At 43.3% G+C, this 22,836-nt stretch overlaps 1 pseudogene across 1 annotated transcript; it reads right to left on the bottom strand.

The window, feature by feature from the left end:
* Positions 1-602: 602 nt before the first annotated feature.
* LOC149372007 (cytochrome P450 3A14-like) lies at positions 603-21,295 on the bottom strand (annotated as a pseudogene). Its single transcript, XR_016286950.1, has 14 exons — positions 21,165-21,295; positions 20,589-20,685; positions 18,773-18,825; positions 17,727-17,823; positions 16,452-16,577; positions 15,538-15,772; positions 12,950-13,080; positions 12,231-12,318; positions 9,797-9,866; positions 8,724-8,832; positions 7,622-7,713; positions 5,629-5,769; positions 2,269-2,431; positions 603-1,051 (listed from the first exon to the last, which is right to left on the bottom strand). The product of XR_016286950.1 is annotated as a cytochrome P450 3A14-like (transcript).
* Between the last annotated feature and the right edge of the window lie 1,541 nt (positions 21,296-22,836).

Genomic DNA, 22,836 nt, shown 5'->3' with positions numbered 1-22,836 from the left:
GTAGACGAGCGCCTTACCACCGAGCCACCGCGGCGGGCACAGTTCGCATTTGCGACTGTGTGGACGACATCGCGTTTTTGCAGCGGCGTTTATGATCGCCTGCAGTCATATTTCAGTACTCTCGAGCAATGGTTAAGTAGCTCACAGCTTGCATTAAAGGTTATGCCAGTGCGCTTTCCTTGTGTTTCCGATACCGGATGCCGTAGTTGTCTCTCTTACATGCAAACTTCAGCTTATCGCTCATGCATAATCTCTAAAATATCACGTCATTAATGACGGCAAACTTACCTGGCGGCCAAAGAATGACCATGTCGCAGCGGAAGGGCTCGCTTGGTAGATATGTTGCGTATGTTGTCTAGTATCCAGTTATCAATGTCGCGAGGATCGCTTTTTATGGTTTACACAATGTATTTCCGGCCTTTCCTATAATTTGGATCGGCGTTTTTTTCAGGTTTGCAGGCTTAAAAACGATATCATCGTGTTCTTTTAGAGCGGAAAGTGTTTCAGATGAACCTTCGGCTCACCAAGTCTGCGGTTAACAATGTGATGTATGTGCCTTGAAGCATGCATTCAACCGTTGTTATCTAGATTTCATTTTCTGACTTTGAAGAGGTTCCTCCAGTCAGGAACCAGTCAGGTTCCAGTCCATTATCTATTATTAGCTGTCCGTTTCTCTTGGCGTTCATTTACCGTGTTTTCATACCCCTTCCCTTATGTTCGAGCAAACACTACTCAAACCTCTAAATGTGCAAATGGGCACAACTAAGGAAAGTCGTTCCGAATAATATGCGCGTAGATTATTATAAACGGGTAGATATGTCATCATCATCAACCTGACTACGCCCACTGCAGGGCACAGGCCTTTCCCATGCCTCTCCAATTAACCCTACATACATAAAATATACATTTTTATTGATACTTAGTTTCCAAGGGATCTTCCCCGGTCAGTTGGGGCACTCAGTACTTAATCATGTTATAATTTGTGAATCAAAACCCAGAGGCCCCTTGCGGGCACTGAAAGGAAGGCGTAAGCTTCCATGTCCATGGTACCCTGGAAACGAGAAACATTCATTATTAGGCTTCATGAATATGGCCAGCACAGAGAGCGTATCACGCATGCATAGTGGTCGTTTGCGTGATTATTTCATACTTATATGACTTCTTACTTGTTAATTTTACTCAAAAATCACACATGCAATGGGTCCGTGATGAAAAACAGCGTGTACAATAGATGGCTGTACACGCTCTTTGTCATCACGCCAAAAACTGAAAATTCCATATCGCTGCCCCTGTTCTTTTTATTTGCTGATTGGTTTTTACGACAAGTGCAAGCATAGCATGTAACTTAGATTCCTTTCAGTCTCCTTATGTGGCAAGCTCTGTCACCTAGGAACAAATTTATTTTTTACAATAGAATGGGACAGCATATTACATTTAAAAAAAAAACTGTTGTAGTCAAACAACCGCCATCTTTACACTGTGAAAGTATAAAAAAATGTGCTATACTTCGAAAACCAGATGTAGTTCTTGCAATAGTTAAGTAGCAATGCAAATCATCTGTTTTCCATCTTCATGGGAAGTTTTTGTTAGGCCTAGTCAGACACGTTAAATTTCAATGTTGCAAACATTAGATGTTTATGTTCAGATTTCATGATATATTCCGAACCACGGCCGGACTGGAGTGGCTGCGGCGTGCGCTTTTCGAACTTAATGTTTCCTTTCAGATATATGCCAATAACCAGTCGTCAATATACTGACGCGATTGCGCAAAGAAGTAAAAACCCACAGCTCATCCGAGAGACTCTTTCTTGCACTTGGTACAAGCATAGAGCAGTTATTAGCGTCTGTCCTTTCTATTTCTTTATCACCCTGTCTGGTTCGTTCGTTTGTTTCCAAGGCCTTGGTTTCTGCACGAACTTGACGTGTACACCGCTTTCCTCCCTACTATCATTGTTATGTTGAGCTCCTCTTTATTCTGCAAAGACGTCATTTGCGCTACGCTGCATGGCAGTCCGCTACTCCAGCATTCCCACGCGCTCCGAGGTCCTCTCCAGCAACACTCCCACATCGATTATGTCGAACGTACCAGCGCAATAATACCAGGCCAGCCGCACACTACCATGTGTTAACACGTAGAATGCTCTGAAATCAGAAAACGCCTGTTGAGTGTTCACTGATAGCAGGGCACAATACGATGCCCGTCAAAGGTTGGTGTCCTTCATGGAAGTTATTAAAAACCGCAAAGCATGCTATCTTCAGCCAACTTACCTTCTGCGTGCCGCCAAGCTCAAAGCGAAATTTCTGAAGCAGGCTGGCGATCGTGAACTTTATTTCAAACGTTGCCAGTCTCATTCCAATGCAGTTGCGAGGGCCGATGCCAAAAATAGGATACGCCGTTTTCTTCAAGGCTGCTGCGTTTTCTGGTGAGAATCTGTAAATTTATAGGCTTCATAAGATACCTTGCAACGCATCAAAAAAGGCATAAAGGCTTTGACTGCTTAACCTCGCAAGCATCAAGCGCTCTTGCGTTTAAACATGTTACACTTCCTTCTAAGTTGTGCGTATTCTACAGGCGCTCATAGTGTGTGTGTTCTATGACAACGCCTTATTCTGCCTTCTCCTGTTACACTTGCCCTTTCTTAGAATCCAATCGGATATTTTTCCTTCGCAGCCCTCCTTGCCAATTTCTTGTAGATTTAAAATAGGATATCATTAACTCTCATTTGTTCCCTGACACTCTCATTTGTTCCTTGACACTCTCTGATTCGTTCGCGTCTCCTAACGTTATTCGTATAATTTTCTTTCCATGACTCGCTGCGCTGTCCTCATTCCTTTTGCCTTTTCATGCCTTTTGCCCTAGAGGTGAGTAGTGATAACATACAGCTGCTATAAACTTTCTGGTGGTGGGATACTAGCAACTTGTTATTCATGATCGGAGAGTACCTGCCAAATACACTTCATTCCGCCCTTAATAATACTATACTAAGTATTTCATTCTCGTGTTCTTGTGTCAACTACTTGCTCTGAGCATATATTCCTTTAGAAATTCCTGTAAGTCAGATAGTATCGTAAACTGCTGTTTCCTTCTAAGACTCTTCAAAATTACTTCAGTTTTCTTCATATGAATTTTTAGAACCACCGTTCTGTTTTACCTGTCTAGACTGTCAATAGTGCTCTGCAGTTCATCCTCTCAGTTTTTTGGAAGGCAGTGCCATCAGTAAATCATAGATCGATAATGTGTTCTCCATTAACTTTAATCCCCAAATGTTCCCAATCCACTTCTCTGAATACCTTATGCGCCTAATGGTGGGACCTAAAAACACGTGCCACTTCTCATGTAGGCTGTGAAATGTGTGTGATTAAAAGCGCGTGATATAATGGTCCTCATGTGACAGTCAGTGGCCTTCTGCGATTTTCGCTGGATACGATTTGAAGCTTTGAGCAACTTCTTGATATGACATGGTGTCGTTCAAAATATGGCTGAATGCTTCCGGAGATGTTTTTACTGTCTTCGCTAAAGGCAATCAAGCAGCGGGGTTTGTTTTTAGCCGTGGAGCGGAACACTTATGGCACCCCTTATGCTCTAAATTTGTGAAAAGTAAGGAGAGCCTTTCTCCTAAGACCTTTAGGAAATTATGAGTACTGTAAAGGCTACACTGTATGGCTGAGAAGCAAACCTCCGTGCCTCGTCGGCAAAGACGGCATCTTTCGCGTGTTGCTGACATCGAGCACTTTGGAACAGAACATGTGTCGATAGTGTTCTGAAAAAACAATGGAAACATAAAAGCGTGATTCTTCTTATCATCGTACTAATTGCACTCGGGATATCTTGACACACTTTGTAAGTGGCGGGACAGCCCTCCTGAATTTTTATCATTATAACGATGAAGAAGTTTATTGCTGTGTATTCGATGGAATGATCGCTATCGATATTCTTTTCTAATCGGTGATCGACCTGTCCAAAGGAAACAATGGCTCGGGCCTTGTCATGACGTAGCAGTTCTTCAAAAAAAGAATTCCACAAGTATCGTGGTGAATGAACCGAGCCAGGGCATTCACAGTCGAAAATAAACGAACAAACTGAATACACTGGGAAGATAAACATTTCGCACTTGGCAGTAAAGTTCGCATGGTATCCGTAGTTGGGAGGAAACATTTAGCACTGGAGACTGATAACTCGAGCATAGAGTAGCGCGCATGTCCGGTTTATTGTTGCTGGAAGAAAGCGGTATTTGGAAGCTTTTCTCTTATGAACCCTGGTGGGCTTGGTCGTTTGCTAGAACATCCATAGCCAAGAGTGGTGCCAGGTAGAGCTCACCTTGAAGTAATACTGCGAATGCACACAAAAGCTTAAGCCACACTCATAACTCGATGGCACCGGTCTGGCAGTTTTTGTAGCTTTGTTCTCCAATTTCGCTCGCTGTGCTTATACACTCTTGCAATGAATCAACGTCTTTGTACTGCTGTTCATTAGCCGCAGTGAGCATTGCACTGCTTATTCAAACACTTGGCTCATTTTCTGGATGCCGTGTTGCTCGCAGTTCCTTAAAAAGTGTACCTTAGGCCTCATACATTCAAGCACCATAGCACAATGGATCCGTTTTCTCCTCAACTGATTCAAGTTCTCCACAAATCAGTCTGTTTTGAGAAGTGTTACTATATATATTTCTCTCAGTGTGTTTTTAAACTCGTATTCGGCGTTGACCCAGATTTGAGTCGACCGTTTATCCCTGTACATGGCGTTGTTCAACCGGTATTTCCTCGCAAAGAAAAAAAAAAAAAGACGAACGTCACCGGCGATAATTTGCATGTACTATTCGGGACAGAAATTTGCGGAACGCGAGTTCTCAGAAATACGTTTACTGAAGCTGCACCTCGCTGCTCAAACGGCTGATATTGTTACCGGAGGAAGGAGCATTTAGGCCTTTAATATTTTCATACAATATCAGGCGACTGGGTAGCGAGGCAGAGCTACAATAAACTTTTTTCCAAGAACTCCCGTCCCGCAATATTTTGTCCCCGATAGTGCTCTAAAACTTTTATCGAATTGGTGAGGCGGGATCGCGGTGACCTGAGCTAGAATGAAAGCTTTAAGAGAGGACAACACGTGAAACTTCCATAATAATGTATGTTAATATGAAAAGTAATTCCGTATTCGTATATTTTATTTCCACATTTCCCAGCGACGGGTTCCCGTTTTTAGCGGCTTTTCACACCTCTGCTCAAATATTTCCTGCCCGATAGTCTCGTGTCTGTTAGCACGGGCTCTGTGATCGTGTTCCTTTAGGACGGGTCATTCAATTAAACGTATAATTGCCAGAAAATGTTGCTTCACTTTCTGGCAATAAAGCAAATTACCACCAAGCACGCAGGATTCCTGCTGCTCGCAGCAAACTCTGTAGACGTTTGATGCTCACACCATATGATAGGAAACTGATGAGCTATGTGCTAATATGCTGACATTGTTAAAGGGTATGGTACCGTACACTCAGCTTCTGGGAGTTGATCATGGCATTAATTTAATACTGCAAGCAAAAACTTAAATGGGCTTGCTGGTTTATATATTTTTATTAGGGCCACTTAGACAACTAACGAATAACTTAGAAAATAAAGTAGAACGCTGCGTACCTGTCAGGGTCGAACTCTAGAGGATTAGGCCAGAATCTTTCATCTAGTTGAATGTGGTATTGTGGCGCCATGAAGCACGTTCCTGCTTTGAATTTTTTACCGTTGTATTCAAAGTCTTCTTTCGCTTGTCTTGTAATGGACCTAGGCAAGCACCAAGGCGCGTTTATTAAACATGTGGTTTTGAGTACGGTGCGCTCACTGCGTGCGCTTACTGCCCTCCAAATGGCCAAGCAAATCAGTTTAAAAAACCGTAGTTTCATACTACTCTCAACGGAAAGAAGTAAAAGGGAATAATCTCTCCTCTAGCGAACTCCCTTTTATAAAAGAGAGTGCTCTAGTGGACAGTTTACTTCCTTTTTACTCCCATATAGGCGTATTTGTGTTTAGTGTGTAGTACTAAGTTATACTAACTATACTAACTATACTAAATTTACTCACTATAAGCCATAAAATACTAAGTTATTGGTAAAAAAAACCTCAGTTTTGGGAAAGCTGTACACTGAAAGCTCTCGAACCAGACGACTGACAAAGTAATGTTCATGACTTTTAACTTTGGAGCTTGGACAACTGGCATTTCATGAAAGTTCAAAAGTGCTTCTGTCGCTATCACAGCTTCTGCCCCCCAATGCCCCAGTTTGACTCCACAGGTGAGCGTAGCCTGTTGCGGTTTGTTCTGTTGTGACTCAAAACATAGGGAAAGCGTAGAAAATGTATAACTTGCAGTTAAGCTTATCGAACTAACCGTCGAAGTTGTGTAAGTTAGTTTCTACCATTAAGTGTCAAGTTGAAAGCGTGCACACAATTCACTTTTATCCAGCATCATGGTGCCTAAGAAAACAATACGTTTAGTATAAAGTTCTCTAGAATATAAAGCAGCTTCGCCTCAAATGCTAGGGGATCAAGTCTGATGTTTTTTCTACATGGCGATCCTGCACTCAGAGAGGAATATTAATACCTCGCTCAGCAGGAATACCACTGCAAAGAAAAAACAAGATAAATATATTCATTATCTAAATGAAATAAACATGGTCACTAAAGCTAGCAAAGGTACAACACAAAAGTATAGTAAAATCTTGGTTCTGGTTCACAAAATAACTGGTTATAGGAGCAATTTCTCGCATCCGATAGCCGTGAACGAGCAAAAAGGCGAGTTAAGTAAAAAAAAAGTCCCGCCCAGATGTGTATTGGTAGCCGTAGGCGAATCTAGCATAAATAAGTATAAAAATTATCCCCAGTACTCAATCTCTGCGGAAAGCGTAAACAAACACTCGCGAAATTTTTGCAGGAAAATAAAACACGAAGGGCCCCGAAACGTCGTGTTTCCTTTTCCTTCAAGAATTTGGCGGGCGTATGTTTATTATGTCCGTATTGCTCGCTCCTCGCCAGACAGTATTCCGTCAAACCCTGGACTGTAGTACGCAGACTGCCAAGCAAAAAATGCACTTTGACTGGAAGGTGAAGTGAGAGCGGCTCCTAGCCACAAAGAACGACTGCAGTAAAAGCTAACGTGCGTCTCCAGACTGTAGGAACCACCCACTGCTATATGAAAAGAGAGGAGTGGCCCTCGCTGCAGCTCATAAATCGGCTAATTAAGATGCCCTGCTTCTGTCTCCTCTCACTTCCGCTGTCAACGGCGAGCAAAATCCGCTTTCGAAGCTGTTTATATGTTGTTATCTTCGAGCGCTAGAGATTGTGGATAGTGTCAAAAATGCTTCAAGCGGGTCACCGTAAAGCCAACCGTTGATGATATAGGCTATTCGCGCCGTTATATGAGCTCATCTGCGTAAAAATACCATTCTGTTGTAACTTGAGCGTCGCTGAGTGCGAGAGCATAGTACGATATCACGCACACTATGAAGCAGCAATTACTGATAGCAATGTTCTTCGAAATGAAAAAATGGCACTGCATATGCACATAGGAGCAGTGCAAGTTCTGTGAAGTACAGATTAAAATCAGATTTCAAGGGAGAATAAAATATAGCGGCACACGAACGTTAGCCCCGGAGAGTTGATCCGAAGTGCTTCGTTGATCACTTGACCGAGGTACTGCAGCTTCCACTTCACAGCTTCATAATTCAGTGAACCCTTGTAAGAAAACCATAAAAACCGCGCAGTCAAGAAGTGCTACGGATTATTAGAGCGCGAGCAACTGCTGAAGGCGCAAATTTATTACAAGGGGGTGTTTTCAGTTAGTTTTGCAACTCTTCGACATCTGCATCTCATATGCAGCACCGCCAAAGACGACGCAATCACTAGTATACAAACAAAAATAATTATGATTATCATTCTTTCAGTGAAAAAGTGCACACGATGAGCCTTTAAACAGCCGTCAGTGGTTGATTTACGTTTCATTTCTTTCTCGTGCATCGAAGAAGTATCCGCACTAATGGGTGGCCTGACTCACCCAGAATACAAGAGCAGCTGATTTTCTGAAGCTTTTTTTCTCGTAAACGTTTGTTCAAAGTAAGACATCAACTGAAGGCTGTCAACACTGTTTTATGAATACGTTGCTGCTGCACGTAACTTTGTTGGCTGTGGTGTATTAGTCACATGGGCGCAATTCTTTGGCTAGACAAGTAGTTTTTTTTTTTACATTTTAGGAGCCGCTTTTTTTTTTTAGACTTTATTATTGCACAATCAACGTGCATGAATTATTTGCTTAGTTCAAATGTGTTACGTGATGTGTATCAGTTTCAAATCCCTTAGGACCCGCTGTAGCTCTAAGCTCGAAGCAAGACTGACACATACTGCTTAGTTACGCAAGCCGCTGCGGTGGCTCAGTGGTTATGGAGCTCAGCTGCTGACTCGAAAAACACGGGTTCCATTTCAGCCGCGGCGTTCACATTTCTATGGAGACAAAATGCTAGAGTTCCTTATACTGCGCGGTATCGTTAAAGAGCCCCAGGTAGTCAAAATTTCCAGAGTCCTTCACTGTGGCGTCCCTCATAGCCTGAGTCAACTTGAGACAATAAAGCTCCATAAACCAAACGAAAACAAACATTCTATTAAGCATCTCACAAGCTATACGAGGTACCTCGGAGTGGAATATTTTTTGACGAAGTAGCAAGTGCGTCGAGAGAAACAGCTTTACTTACTGAAGACGACACGGCATTCAAAACCTCTTCTCTCACTTTCTCTTGAACATCTTGGTACTTAGCCAAGAAAAATGTTACGTAGCACAAGCTTGTTGCCAGTGATTCGAACCTGAAAGTGCGTTTGAGAGACAGGAGTTTACCGGGGATAAAATTTTATTGGTAAATAGTTATTGAGTTGCTGTCGACTTACTTGCATCAGCAAGATCAAAGAACGCTACCAATTATATTTTGCTGTTTTGTGCAGAATGAAGTCTTTATTTCTTTAACTCATGGAACTAATTTGCATGACACTTATATCACGGCTGGGGAGGCTTTTATGGGCATCAAAATCTGACGGGGATATGTTAAGATGAAACATCCATCGAACTTTGCACGTAGAGAGAGTAAGTTACCAATGGTGCTAGAAGCCCAACTATTTATTTAGGCATCCTCATTTATCATTACATGCCGTTTTATGCCCTGAGGCAATCAATATCGCATTAAAAAAAAAGTATGTTTCGCGCAATGAGAGACCACAGCAATGATCCGGTTTTGGAAAGCTATGCGTTAGGGAACATGGTCTTTACTGCAACATTGTTTTGCTTTGTAAGACGCTGAAGCAGCGGCCAAAGGTTAGAACTAATTGTCTGCGTCCTTAGGCTTGTTACTGTTGGCTTAAGCAATCAAGCAAATGGTTACGCTGGTTCCACACTATTTGTATTTTGGCCGACGGCCGCAATGAGTCGAAGTTTTAAAGGAGTACGCTGCAGTGACATGCAGTGTTGCTTTACTGTCGCCTTAAAACTGAAGGCAAACAAGCCACCGCCGCCGCGGAGACTCAAGGATTATGGCGCTCGGCTGCTGACCTGAAAGACGTGAGTTCGATCCCGGCCGCCGCGGTCGCATTTCGACGTAGGCTAAATTCTAGAGGCCTGTGTACTGTGTTTCGTCAACGCAGGTTGCAGAACCCCAGGTAGTCGAAATTTCCGCAGCCCTTCACTACGACGTCCCTCATAGCCTGAGTCGCTTTGGGGCGTTATAAACCCCTAAACAAAACCAAACAAGCCACCAGACAAATGCTAACGCAGCCTTACCCTGCCGTGAAAAAAATAGTTGCATTCACAGCCACCTCTTCTGCTGTTAGTAGGCGATGTTTCCTTGTAACTAGAAAGTGCAAAAGAAAGAAAAAAAAAGTGTAAGGTACCTGCTAACTGCACTCTAGGTGGCGAAAAGGCCGCTAGCATTTTTTTTTTTTCGCAAGCATGCCGCTGCGTAGCTATAGCATTCATTTCTTTATTACATCGGTGTTAATATCACTATGACTCGAGATGAAGCTACCGAATTAAAGTGAACTGACAAAACCACAGTCCGGTTTCGCGCCGTTCGTCCACTACCCAAAAAGTGACGTCAGAGGGTACCAGCATGCGTGGCGCGTAGAACGTGGCGCATGGTGCTTGTGAGCGCGAGTCTCAGTCGATGGCTAGCATGGCGGAGGAAGTGGGCCCGAGGTAGTACTCCACAGAAAAGCTTCGCGAACGTCGCTGCGAAGGCGAGCGCCAGTGGCGGCTGCGTTACCAACCGGATTTCATCCGCAGCAGCTGCAGCCTAACTATATACATCCACTGCAGGAAAAGGGCCTCCTCCATATCCCTCCCATCGGCCCTATGCTGTGACTGGTGTCGCCACCTTACTCCTGCAAACGTGCTCATCCCGTCCTCCCAACACAGTCTCTTTTCGCCACTGCTACTCTTGTGTTCCCTTTCAATCCAGTCTGCTGCTCTTAACGACCATCGCTTATCTTGATTTCTCATTACGTGTCCTGTTCATGTCAATTTCTTCTTATTGATTGTGACTAGGATATCATTAATTCGTGTTCGTTCTGTGACCCACTCTACGTTCTTCCTTTCTGTCAAAGTGACACTTATGATTTTTTTTCTTTTTTGCATAGCTCGCACGGCTATTCTCATTTCACTTTCAAGTATCTTCGTTAGAGTCCCAGTCCACACCCCCATAGGTTAGTATTGGAAAGCTGCTATTTATGACTTGAGAGTACCTGCCGAATTCACTCAACCTCATTCTTATTCTCCTAATCTTTGAATCTCGTGTTCAGGATCCGCGATCACTATACGCCCTGTGTATTTCCGTATCTTTTCCAATGCTTTGCTAACTATCGTAAAGGGTGGCTTCCTTCCAAAACTATTGATATCACTATAGTTCGCTTTCTAACAATATTTAGAACCATTGACCGTTTTGCTTTATCTGTTTTGATCTCTGGTACTTGCTCGGCATTTTGTCCCCAAAAAAACTTAGCAATTCAATGTCATCAGTAAATAAGAGGTTGCTAAGGTAGTCTCCTTGACTTCAGTCCTCGAGCTTTTTCTTATCCAGCTCATTGAATACATTCTGGAGAAAAGCGGTGAATAGCAGTGCGAAGTTATGGGGCTACGCAGCTACGAGACCCTGTGGGAGCGTCAACGCCAACAGCGAGAACATCCTAACGTGTGAGCTCATGATGCTGCGAAGCAACAGCGGTGTCAGGAGCCTTATCCTTCTTGATGGGCGGTCATCACGCCGTCACTCCACCTACACAGGATGCCCCCCCCCTTCATTTTTTTTTTAAAAGAGCGCAGAACGATGTCAGTGTTCGCGTGACCGTACTGCATAACGCAATTGCCAGCGAAATAAGAACCCAATGCAGCGCGCAACCTCCTCCTGTAGCAGGTGTGTAGACCAAGTGCTCAAAAGTGATTGCCAAGTGCAAGAAATTAATCCCATCTCGATTAATTTATACAACCATAAAATGATGACAGGATAGTCGCCCTGGCATAAAGCTCTGCTATCTGGTCAGTCATGTGGGGTACCTTTCTTCATATATGCTTCGTCCAAGGACTGGGCACGCAGACTGAAGTCACACATCAGACTTACACCATAGGTTCAAACACCAGTGTTTTGCTTGATGAAACACACATCCCATTTAAATTAGAGGTGGCTGTGGGAGTCAAAAGCAATGTAACTTTGTTTTTCATTTCCTCGAAGTCTCAAATCCTCTGCCTTTGAAATCAGACATCCGTTTCAAAATAAAAAGAAATCGCAAGGAGACGTATCCGCCCTGAAAAAAAACTGGCAGAGTAAGGTCATAGAATGCTTCATCAACAAACTGTGCACAGTACGTGTGGACTCGGTAAGTGCATTCAACTACTGTCTTCGCATTTTGCTACATTGGCGTTGCATGCTTATCATTTGACCATGCGAAATTTTCAGATGAGAAAAGGAGAACTAGAGTAAAGACTCAGGCATGCACGGCGGGGTTCTCTTGACCGAAGCAGGCGCAAGCCGAAATAACTGCGTCGAAGATTTAAAATACAGTTACTTGCTTTCTGGAAAGACGACCTTTGCGAAATTACATGCACTGTCATGAATTAGGCCACCCTAAATCTGAAAAATACCGTGCGAGGGTTACTACGTTTCCATGCCAACACCATGGAGTTGAGTCGATTCATTCTCAGGTGTTATGAAAGCGCGTCGTACCGTTTTCTCCATTTGCAGCATGAGGCCCTTCTTCAACTTCGGTATACCTTGCTTCCAGAAGATTTTGCAGCATATCTGGTCGTCTCGCCTATGAAACAAAAGAACCAACATTAAAAAAAAAAACAGGGAATTGAATAGCACACATTTTCAATGAAGGCACGAGCGCACAAATTCATAGGTGTGGTATTATGTTCTGCTTTTTTTTAATGGCCACGAAAATTGTTACAGACTAGCAGAAGTGTTGGCTGTGATCACTCAAAGTAAATAAGCGCGCGTAGTGATTACGCGGCTGTACAAGATGAATCCTTACGTGACGTACGCCTTTCCTCACTATGAACACCTTCTCTCACTGGGAATAATAATAGCCATTGTTTCATGCGAATTTTAAATAGCGAATTCCCTTAATGCTGTATTTAAGGACAACAAGGGGTTTTTTTTTATGAAGGAGGAGGGAAGGGAGGCTCTCAATTGCCTCAGGTAGTTTTAATATTATTACTTTATTACTTATTGATACTATCAACCTTCGCTTGAGGGTCGTTACAGGAAGAGAAAATAACACAAAGCAATCAAGTTTGGCACTTCATAGCGTCAAGTTAGACGCTCGCGACATATATTATCAAAAGAACAAAGAAGAACGTCGTCCTGAGAGCCAGCAATATTTATACCAGACATTAAAATAGAAAGTCAGCGTTCATTTTTAAACATCATCTCAGCATTACCGACTCATTCTTTCTTCTCAGGTCGACGATCCTGGCTGTTTCATCAGTTAAAGCTTGAAATGTGAATTCGCCTAAGGCAAATGTTATCCAGTAGAAAGGCTTCATAAACGGTTGAAACATTGTAGTGCTTTCTGAAAAAAAAAAAAGAATATATTACAGGATATTTGTGATGTGGGAAAACTTATAAGCATATAATGCAAAATCAGGTGCAGGTATAAAAGAAAGCAACAAGGCTAACGGCCATAAACTATGTCTTTTTTTCTGCAACAAACACTCGGACAGACACCTAAGACTGCTTATGTGTGCGAATGCGAAAGAATTACTGTTCCTAGGTGCATTGTTTACGTGTAATATTTGTACATGTATTAACCCTCTTTTCTACGAGTTGATGTGTTTTCGTACTGGTTGCTCACAGGACCGCCAACGTTCGGGCCTTCTTGCTGCATGGCGATGAGGTTGGCTCAATTTGCATGCCGTGGACGCAAGACGTACAGATATGGGTGTGGTTTTCAATTTGGTACTAACCTACCCACAGCACACCCACCCGGAATTTGATACGAACTCATATGCGCGTATAACACCAGCCGGAACACTGTACGATGAGCGTTTGCATAACAGTTTTGATATGCAACTCTCAAAAGCCATACATTTCAATGTGCATATGTCGCCGGTTCGAATCCTTGTCGCAGGCTAGCCTCCAATTTGACTAGCACATGTAAGGTATGTGCAATGCGAAATCGTATGACGCACCTGCAACGCTGTGCGACAAACGGTTGCGTCACAATTTTGGTACGAGCCACCCCGGTGGCTCAGCAACCACTGAGCCACTGAGCGCTCGGCTGCTGACCTGAAAGACGCGGGCACGATCCTAGCCTCGGCGGTCGAATTCTGATGGAGTTCTAGAGGCCCGTGCTCTGTGCGATGTCAGGGCCCGTCATAGAACCCCAGATGGTCTAAACATCCGGAGCTCTTCACTACGGCGTCCCTCATAGCCTGATTGGCTTTGGGACGTTAAACCCTCATAAACCAAACCAAACTAAACGAAACAATTTTGTTGCGAATGCCGGGTGACGCGGCGGCCGAATTTCGATGGAGGAGAAATTCCAGAGGCCCGTGTACTGTGCGATGTCAGTGCACAATGTCAGTGCAAGAACCCCAGGTGGTCCAAATTTCCGGAGCCCTTCACTACGGCGTCCCTCATAGCCTGAGTCGCTTTGGGACGTTAAACCCCAATAAACCAAAACCAAATTAATGCCGGCTGAACTGGCGCCGCATGGAGGGCGGTCAGTGGCGGGTATTTATACACGAACGACATGTACAGAATTGTATGAAAAGGCGTCCTCAGATTGCTGCGTGCGTCATACGACTGCTTGATGACGTCACCCTACTTTTTTTGCCATCGCTGGAATTTCTGTACCATCGGCGAGTACACACACACGACACCGGTTTTCTCGTAATGGGCCAAGTAATGGTTTCGCACTGAAAAACTTTCGAGCAGCGCAGCAGAAAATTTTTTGGCCATTACGACTAACTCAGAATACCACCTAAGGTTTCACCGGTTGACCCCATAATATTTCTGCTATGGGAGATCTCTGTAGTTTTCAGGGGTAGATAAGTTGAGCATAAGCCGGTTTAGCAGTCTTTTAAGCCGCTGTGTCCTCATCTCACTGTTGACGAGAACCGTGCCTCTATCCTATTTTTATTAGGACAGCTGGATGAGCCTTTGTCCATGAGTAAAAGTTCGATGACCGAACGAGGTGAGAACACATATAACGACATTATCTTTAATCCCTGTAAATCATGGTAGCATCCTTTGAAAATAGAATGTTATGTGTTTGACGAATAAGAAATTTACTCATGAAGTGAGCAAACCACCATCTTTACCAGAGAATTCGAGAAATTGTTGTTTCCATTGTTGCGCCGAAACCAAAGAGCCTTACATAGCTAGCAATTCTGGACGAAGGCAAGTTTAACCAGGAAACCGTTTATGAACGACCTTTCTATATAATGTAAGATGACACTGCAACAATCAATATATCCAAAGATCACCCGACTGCAGTCTTTTATTTTTTTCCTATTAACATTGTTGATATCATCAAAAGCGTCCCCACTGGTTTTTATGACAGTCTTAACTATTGGGTGCGATTGACGGAAACGTTTTAAAAGAAAGATTTCGCTACATATCAGAAGAATGAACCATTGCCTCAATATTTTCATAGCAGTGTCTTAAAATTTTCATTAAGCGTAGAAAGCTGGGCTACGGTTGCTAGTACTATTGTGAGACATTCCAGCGGCTAAAAAGACCCGGACCAAGGTAGACGAGACCGGCGTTCGTCCTGTCTCGTCTACCTTCGTCCGTGTCTTTTTAGCCGCTGGAATGTCTCACAATATTACAATTTTCCAATTTTCAAAATTCTTGCGCGAGAGTGTTAGACTTTTGCGTACACTGCCACTGCATTTCTTCTTTGAAGTCAGCACTAAATTTTAGCATATCATAGAATGTTAGAAATGTCACTTCAAGCATCATCAATCAATCCTTGCAATTACTGTTGCTTGTGTATCCCAACAGAAGTTGAAACACCACTCACGTGCAACCACGTGGAAGGGTCCCTTCGTAACTCCTCTGAAAGCGGCCTTGGCAGTAGTTACGAGAGGATGATCGTGCTTTCCTAAGAAGTGTTCACTGAGGCCGAATAGGCTTCGAGCCACGTAGTTCATCGTGAGTTCTTCGTATTTTACTTGCAGGTTCACTTCTCCCGTGTTAGCGTCGTTTTCTAAATATGCAATAAACTGGGTGACCTCTTCTTCAAGCTGCGGAATCATCTAAAGGAATACATACATATAATAGAACAATCATTTAGAAATATGAGTAGTTCAGGGCATGCTGTAAATGTAAACTAATCATTGTTTTAGATTCAAGTGTGTAAGCGCACAGAAACACAGTGCAAAGCAAAGAATTGCAATTAAAAAATTGCTTTGAGACAAAACAGCGCTGGATAGCACATAGGACACAGAGCTGCTTTATTTTCACAGTGTATCTTGTGTCTTCAGGTCTAGGAACAACCTGTGTTACCTAGACTAGCATACATTTCATCCCAGCTGCAAACAAAGGATTAAAGCAGGAACACAGCTTTGACAGCCTAACATATCTCGACTGCCTTCTAAAGCTATACCGGATAAAAATATCTGCAGTTGTTGCCATGAAATACGTTAAGAATAATGGAATAATGCAAACCTAGGCACATCTCCTGCGTTTAGTTTTTTGCATTCATGCATTTATTTCTGCATTTACACATTCATGTTTAACTTTACATTCATGTTTTGTTATGTATAAGGTTAACAAGGACGTGTTTCATGAAAAGGTGACGTCCCTGGTTTTCCCACACTGCTTATGTTGCGTCTCCTTTGCACTGCAACATTTAGTTCGGCCATTTTGTTTTCCGAGTTGTAGTTGCTTTCTGGAAACTCAGTATGCAGGGAATTAGTCGAAGTGAACCCTTACCTGCTTCAGCTTGGCCCCAGAGAAACCCTGCGCCAAAGAGCTGCGTATACTCTTCCAGCGGGGAGAGCGCTCGTGCTTCAATGCCCGCCCCAAAATAGGATGATTCTCTTCCAGGGTCATGAGGACCTATACATAAAAATACGACAACTTAGTCAACATTAGAAGTATCCCCGGATGGAACAGAATTCTACTTCTGACAGGCTCATACTGTGCGAGCAAATGGCGTGATCGAGGCCATCGATGACCGTGTAACGCGCCGTACCCCCTTCCTCTCGCCTCTCGACTATGACTGGCACACGCGGTGTCTCTTTCCCCGCCTGTTGTCTCCCGCCCTGTCTTCTTTCCTCTGTCGCATTCACCCACCCTCAGTTTTCTCTCTTGGCTGCGGAAAGTTTTGTTTCCGCTTTGTTTCCTGCCAGCCTACGCCTAACACGCCAACGCGAATGCCGCAGACAATTTGCGATAATGGGCGCTATAATGCTAACGCATTAAATGTAGCTTACGCTAACATTTAACGACGCGGAGGTATGAAACCTGCCGATTGTGGCCTCGCAACCGCATGCCGATTAACAAGGTACGAATAGGCAGGCGCACTTTGTAGCATTTATGCCTTAGTCGGGAATTAGGGGCAGTACATTTTTCTGTCTGATTAAGCGTGTTTAACTTCAAGTTGTCAGTAATTTCGCGTAACCTGTTCATCGCAGTGGAAGCAGGCTGGGGCTTACTACTTCTCCGTCTTTTCAGTGCAGCCCCAAACTACCGAATGTGGTTTCGTGAATGGTTTCCTGTATTATATCAGCGGAGAGAACCAACATCAGAAATGCGTAAAGAAGCTTAATTTCCTTCGGTTCATAAATTTTATCATGGAATGGAATTGCATCTTTTATCATTTAAACGTCGTAACGCAAGACAAGAATTGGCGAGAGAAGATTCTCTGTGTCTTATAGAGCCTAAAAAATACTGGTTTTCTATATTTAATAGAACTTGATTGGTTTATGGTAAACGTGAATATTTAAATATTTTTCCCACTGCTGTGGGAGCCGTTTATTTTGCAACTGAGTGCGAACTGAACTTTAACTTACAAGCTCATTTCCAGCTCCGCCATTTTAACACATGGTCTTCTGTTATCCCTCAACAAGTAGCGCAATTCTAATGACATTGAATTTATAAACAGTGGTAACTATTTTTCTAGCTGAGCAAACAGAATTTCTCCAAATGATGATGCTGTCTAAAATTATGCAGCCACCCAAAGGATGATTTCTTTTGAACACTCACGCCACGATCGGTGAAGTTCTGGAAGTTTCATTCGCATATGTACTCGATAAAGTCAAGGTCCTTAAGAACCACGAACGGCACATCTCCGTTGAAAAACCTGTCAATTCGAGGAAGGTTAGTTGCGTTTAGGCTTTTAGCGATAAAATGTAGGGTGTCACAGTCAGATGACATCTCGTGGGACCAAAAAAATGAAATGGTCTAGAAATATATTTCTTGCATCCCATATTTTCAGTGTCGTTCAAAAAAGGACTGGTCTTACACAGTTTTGCAGAGCTATCAGTTATCAATTCGTTAGTAGACAATCTTTGGAGAAACACACTGTACTTTACACTCGGCTTACGCGAGTAAAAAAGTTCATATCCTCGACTAGCTTCGAAGTTTGCAAACTTTAGACTCTTTATGCTTTATTGTTACCCTCATCGTTGAAATGATTGAATAATGGAATTGAGTGGGCGAGTTGATTTTCCATCTTGACAGTGAAAGCGCTCAAAAGGACAAGGACGACAGAAAAGGAAAGACATACAAGGCGCTTACTTTCAACTGATTTTATTTCATGCGAAAAATAACTTTATACTCATAGTAATCACTTGCGCATGCTTACAAGAACATTACCAACGAGTGATAGCTGGCACGTTCTTTCAGATAACCGGCATGCCCGATGTAAGATAGGACATCTCTTTATCCGACAACAAAATTGACGGAGCGCTTACGCAATCATCGCCCGCAATCAAAGTAAGCGCTTTGTATGTCTTTCCTTTTCTGTCGTCCTTGTCCTTTTGAGCGCTTTCACTGTCAAGAAGGTTGAAATGATGCAACCCGAGTGATAAAATCGCACGAGCCTTTGAGAGGTGCCCCTAACATATGGTGCAATTTTATAATTTTAAAACCACACAAGGTATTTCTGGCTTTTATATAAAAACTGATAACTCCAAAGGGAAGCCTAAAAGCGGCTACATGAGGTCGTTCACGACAAGGCGGTCTTATGTTTTTTTTTTTCAAATTATGGTAAAAGTCGCATGAATACTTAGCTGAGGAAACGAAATTACCCAAAAATGTCGCCATATTGTTGAAACCACTTCTCCACGATCTTGTAATGGGCCTGTGTTGCAAGAGATGCAGAAATAAAACTTAGAGATGTTCGTATGATACATGAAATATGTGGTCTCACAACAAAAAAAACTGCATAATTCGTGATAAAATTACAGAGAAACATTAAAGCTGTAGTGGACATTAATCTACATTCTACTCTGCCTTTACAACTAAGCCGAAAAGATAACGTTTATGTAGACCCGGCAAGTTTTGGTCTTTAGTGTAGTTCGTAAGGAATTCAGGTCGAAGAGTGATCTTCCCCATTTGGAATAAATACTGCCGTCACTTGTAACTCTTTGAAATTGATAAAACTCGTTCCTGTCAAAGCCAATAAGTGGTTAGCTCATTGACTAACCTCTCGTGTATTCGGAAAGATTATTTTGTGACCGGGAGTTTACGGAAAAAAACACTGTAAAATGGAGGTTAAAAAATATATGGCTGTTCTTGTCACTCACTATTCTGGTAAGAAAACGTCAATTAAGCGTATCTATTAGTCTTCTTACAGCGCCTTATTACTCTGTACCCGGTGTCACACGTATTATGCGCAGTAGTTAATTACTGTGTCGTAAAGTCACACTTTGTATGCTCAGGCTGTAAAGAATACTGGTTCGTGCCGTTTTAATAAATGGATATGAAAGTAGACTGCACAAGGTTAGTTCCCGAAGAGATGCCCGCAGCACCAGTGAGCTGCATGTTCTTATGAAGAATACTCGGTACTCAATCCTAATTCCAATAACCAACAGCCCAGCTTGTGACAACTGCGGCTGCATTGAGAAATAGAACAATGGCCACGTGAATGCCCGCTGTTAAGCGCAGAAAAGCAACGGTGTATTGTGCTCTGTACCAACCCGACACCCGCTGTCTGACAAAGAACTTAACTCTGAGATTTTATTCCGTTCGGGCGCCCCGGAGGCATACCAAGAACTGTGTTGATTCCTGAGGACGTCGAGCTTCTGCGACAGAATGTGGCTTCGCTGTGTGCAGATCCTTACCCGGTGTCCTTTCATTTTACTCCATCGCTCTCTTATTTTGCTGCATTCCTTTTAAGCCCCTTCCTTCCTTTCCCTCATTTCAGGGTAGCCATCTGCAACACCTTCTCGGTTAACCTCCCGGGCCTTCCTCTTTCTTGCCTTTCCTCAGTGGAGGCGCACTAACATTTTTTTTTAATTGAAGTTTCCCTCCTTGCACACCGACTTGGGCGGCGACAGTAGAGCGGAAAGAAGCAAGAAAGAAATTCGTCGAAGACCTGTAGCAGGTCTTCGCAACCGGACTCAGCGCACCTTCTGTTAGGACTTGCTGTAACCCGACTGATTAGGAGAGGCTAGCTGCGCAACAGGAAACTACACACCGTGCCCCTTGAAAAATTACGATATAAAATGTAACCCAGTCCCATTGTGTTTGCTGTAGAGTGCACTGCTTCCAACCAGAACCCAAACCCACGCTTCCCTCTGTTTCTAAAGATGAGTTCCTAATTGCTTGGCTAGTTGGTTCCACAGATTTAACTTCCCGAAGGCGCAGAAAAGCGAACGTAGACGTACAGTAATACTCTAAAAGGCTCTGGCGAGGAGAAAAATGCGCACGTTTTCATTCATTAGCTATCGCTAGCGCCTTACTACTATTCACTAAGAGCACATTTGTCGCGAGCGTAATAAACAATTTATCACAAGTATTTCTTTACGAGGCTCCAAATACTCGATTAGAAGCAATATTCTAGCACGAAGAATCATTTCTCCGCGAAATTTCTTTACAGCTATACGCAATGACTTCTCTTACCATGGAGTGGTACTCGCGGATATTTCCCCAAATAATACTTGGCTTTGGGCCTGGTATACCGATTCTTTTGAAATAGGAAAAATGGTGCCAGCGCCATCTAATAAAAAAAAGAAGTGCGGCAGACACGTAATTCTTGAAATAATCCCTTAAGGCATAACACAATTTTATAGTCGCCCGCAATTGTATTTTGTTGCGATTTTATACACCAGACAAGTCATCACTTCTGGCACTGTACTCACGAAGCAAGACCCGCACACTAATCTCTGTGTGTACGCATAGGAAGACTACATTTACAATTTATTGCAGCTCAAGGAAAATTATGGCGAGAATACACCTACAATCTGTACTTTTGATTTGTATCATGAATACAATAGTGTGCAATAATTTGACCGGAATAATGGCACTCACGACAAGCTGGCCGACAGTGCCACTATAATTACTCATCTGTGGCACGGCACGTCTCACTACGTTTGCGTTACAGCTAAGAGTACTTAAGGCTGCGCCTGCCGTCATGAATATGCATCCTCTTTTCATTATTACGGAAAAAAATTTTCCCCCTTCGGGCAATTCACTTACAAGAGCAATGCGACAAGTGGCGTCACGATGAAGACGACTAGGGCGGCTGGGATCAACTTATTTCTTTCCTGGCGCACTCTGAGAGACAGCAACAGCAATCTCCAGCGTAGCAAACATGAAAACCTGCGAACCGTTTAGTCGCCTGGTGGCTGTCCGTGGAGGTGGTCTCGTCATTTTCCTTGGAATCTCGCCACGCATTTTGAACAGGCTTCTGATAACACCAGCAGGTGTTATCAGGGTTATTTTGCACGTGCTATATTCTTACAGCGAGAAGCAAGCACAGCCGGGGCCGAAGGTCCTTTTGATATCTGTGATGTTCCGCATTTGGAAGCTAGTCCGCAACCAGCACTCCGTGAATGCACGATAAATTTTTCTTGCTTTTCTTCCGAGCAAGTAAACTTATGCCTCTTTTTTATGTTTCGTAAGTCGCTTTACGACGTTAAACTCCCAGAAACCCTCTCTTATGTTTCAATCACTAATCTTAATGTGACTTTTTTTTGGCTGGTTTGTTTATATTTTGCAATCTTGCCCCAAGAAATCTAGACAGATTTCTTAAAATAAACGCTGAACTTTGCGAACCGTACATTTGCATGAAGATAGTTACTTTGCATGAAGAATCGCGTGAGGACGTAAGTTGTTTGCTACGCGTGCGGCGACAGCTCTTATCTTTATCAGTGTTATTGAAGACAGATTGTGCAGCCAAACTAGATAAGCCCTGGCAGGCTTCGTTCCGACGCTTGTTTCAGCACGGCAAGGGCGAAAAGACAGCACCATGTCGCATATCAACGGAGTTCGTTACGTCGAGTGTCCACCTTTGGCTTTTTCGAAGCCAGCCTGCTTTCTTTGGTCCTCAAGGAAGTTGCCGCATCAAATATACGGGTGTCGTTTCTATTCTCAGTCGAGCTGCCTTAGCATCCCTAACTGTAGAACATAATGCGTTATTTCCAAAGAAGCAGCCAGGAACTAGTACCAAAGTGGTCCTAAAAAAAATCGCCTGAAATAAATTTTTGAAACAGCGGGTTGCCGAGTTCATGAAGCTACACAAAGAGATGCACGTTAGAAAGTTCGGCAGTGCACAAGATTTAGTTACAATTTGAGCAGACAACTCTCTTCAAGGCGTAGCGGGAATACCATAAAAGTCTGCTGTAGAAGAATCATACCATATTGACTGGAAAAAATGCTTGCAGCAAACAATAGCTTCTCGAACTCTAATCGCTAAGTGCCCCGCCATGAGTGTGCCCATGAACGCGATAACTGCCACTGCTGAAGGCCCTCGGCGTAGCAAGAGAAACAGCGCACACTGGCACGCAAGGCCCTCCGCAGCACTGGCCCGCACAGATAGTTTTGAGCACAATGCCTCCCCCCCCCCCCCCCCTCTCCTGATATGTGGAGGGCAGCTTGAAACGTCGTCCAATGTTAAAAGAACTTATGCTGAGATTTTACTGAGGCCTCTTAATCTGTCCCTTACGGTACTGTTGCTGCCATATATGAGCATACGGCAGTCATTTAATGCCCTATTTTTCGTGCTCTTTTTTTCTGTACATATTTTTCTTCTCACTGTACGTGTGCACTCTACTGCGAGCGCTGTATTTTGTTTTTAGCACACGAATAGACAGGAGTAGAAGCAAGGGGTATTCCTTCTACGGTACAGCTGCTACCCGTCCTAATATGG

Source organism: Amblyomma mixtum, chromosome 1, assembly GCF_055824585.1.
Source record: "Amblyomma mixtum isolate Tamu chromosome 1, ASM5582458v1, whole genome shotgun sequence".
NCBI classification, from domain to species: domain Eukaryota; kingdom Metazoa; phylum Arthropoda; class Arachnida; order Ixodida; family Ixodidae; genus Amblyomma; species Amblyomma mixtum.
The sequence above is the reverse complement of the archived record's forward strand: the minus strand, read 5'-3'. Positions and strand labels throughout refer to the sequence as shown.